Source organism: Scleropages formosus, chromosome 13 (assembly GCF_900964775.1).
Source record: "Scleropages formosus chromosome 13, fSclFor1.1, whole genome shotgun sequence".
Classification (NCBI taxonomy): domain Eukaryota; kingdom Metazoa; phylum Chordata; class Actinopteri; order Osteoglossiformes; family Osteoglossidae; genus Scleropages; species Scleropages formosus.
In genome coordinates this window covers 22127569-22129651 of record NC_041818.1, presented here as the reverse complement: position 1 = coordinate 22129651, position 2083 = coordinate 22127569, and the positions used below count along the sequence as shown (strand labels likewise).

The 2083-nt window shown below is 41.3% G+C and overlaps 1 non-coding gene across 1 annotated transcript; it reads left to right on the top strand.

Annotated features, from left to right (window-relative positions):
• The first annotated feature begins 422 nt into the window (after positions 1-422).
• On the top strand, positions 423-518 carry trnar-ucu (transfer RNA arginine (anticodon UCU)). The gene is made up of 2 exons: positions 423-459; positions 483-518. It is a non-coding gene; the product is annotated as a tRNA-Arg (tRNA).
• Positions 519-2083: the final 1565 nt, after the last annotated feature.

Genomic DNA, 2083 nt, shown 5'->3' with positions numbered 1-2083 from the left:
AAGACTTTAAAATATTAAAATCTGCCCCCTATTATTGTTAATTTTAAAAAACATCCAAAAAGCACAAATTTTCTGCCCAATCAGAGGTCTGTGAGAAAGCAGGAGCTCATGAAAGCACTCCATCTGCATGGGGTCCCATCCTGCAAACCATGGTTTCAGACAATGCTACTCTCTCCCTTTCTAGGCATTAGGAGCAATGCAACTGAGCTGAGTCTGAAAAAACAAAAGCAAAAAATTCCTGAAGTTGTATTGGAAAATCAGACATTTTGGACAAAACAGAAATAACCCGTGATAGGCACCGCCCCCTCAATACAGGCCACGCCCCCAAATTAAGAGCATCATAACGCTTGAAATGTTTGTCTGCGAAATTCTGAACTACTCTCTTAGTAATTCAGGACAATCAACAAAGCTTTTTAGCAGCTGGCTCTGTGGTGCAATGGATAGCACATTGGACTTCTAGTCAAAACTGTGTGAAAGAAGAAATTCAAAGGTTGTGGGTTCAAGTCCCACCAGAGTCAGTCAGCTTGCTTTTAGTGAAAAAACACCTTAAACATAATTTATCTGTTGATGTAATATGCTTGCGAGAGGGCATGGTGGTGCAACGGGTTTGGGTGGGTCTTGCTCTCTGGTGGGTCTGGGAGTTGAGTCCTGCTCCGGGTGCCTTGTGATTGACTGGCATCTCATCCTGGGTGTGTCCCCTTCACCCTCCAGCCCTACGCCCTGTGTTGCTGGGTTAGGCTCCGGTTCACCGTGACCCCACTCGGGACATGCGGCTTCAGCCTGTGTGTAAAATATGCTTTTTGTATTGTTCTCAGGGATGATCACTTTGGAGAAAAGTGTCTGTTAACGAATGAAAGCAAATGTGCATATCAATCTTCCCCTTACATGTGAGAACAAATGTCTGATAAAGATGAATGGATTCTCCCACAGCCGACGCTTTTGTCTGAAAACGTAAGAGTGACAAATCAGTGTCGTAATCAATATCCTCGGTAATTAGGTTTTCCTTGGTTCTTGGCTAAGAGTGAACTACAGTTGCTGAGTCGATGACGTAACTCCAGTCCCAAGAAGGATCCCTTTCAGTATCTCCCATGCGTTGTCTGTATCTGAAAGATTCATTAAGAAAAAGTATTTTGGGCCCCTTGACTTGACCTGTACCTCTGAGATGTTTGTGGAACACACTGCAAGCTACACCAAGGAACATGGTAACACTGTGTAAAAGAGCCATTAACTGGAGAAATCTGTCAGAGGAGCACATGTTCTCCAGAAACTGTGGGAGGGGGCATCAGGGCAAATGTCTAAGGATCAAACTGAGGACAATAAATCTGAGAAAACATCTGGTAGAACCTGGGTTGAAAGATTTGCGTTTCGCTCCCTGCACCCGCTGGAGCACCTTTCATTGAGTTACATTTCCTTGAGCTTAAACTGTGAAAATTACCCAGATATATAAATGTGTAAATCATTATACTAAATAACTTAGTACAGAATACCCAACAATGCAATTTCTGGGAAATATCTGGGAAAACAAAGAACAACATGAGACATTTAAAAAACATAAAGAAAGGGAATTAAGGGTCAATTATGCATATGTGTTGAGTAGTATACCACTTGTATTTGTTTATTTGACGATATTATCCAAAGCAACATGACTGCTATTTACAGCAGTTTACCCATTTATACAGCTGTATAATTTTTATTCATCGGTTCAATTTAAGGACCTTAATCAAATTCACTACAGTATGAGGTGGGATTCAAATCTGGATCCTTCGAGTACAAGGTAACGGCTCTAAGCAGTACCCTACCTGCTGCCCACGTCAATGATATGTCTGACGTCTAATTATGGGTAATTATTAAAAAGAGAGCTATAAAAGCATTGTCTTTCAGGAATGCCGGTACAAGAATTGGGATTTAGGTGTTCAAGGTAGAGCCAGTTAATTTATTTAGTATAAAGGATATCAGAGGATATCAACATACACAGACACACATGGACAGAAAGGCTGGAAAGAAAAGCACAAATGCAATTATAACCCCCTGTGTTTTCCCCGCTTTTTCTATCTCATTTTAACATGCGCCACCAATACATGCA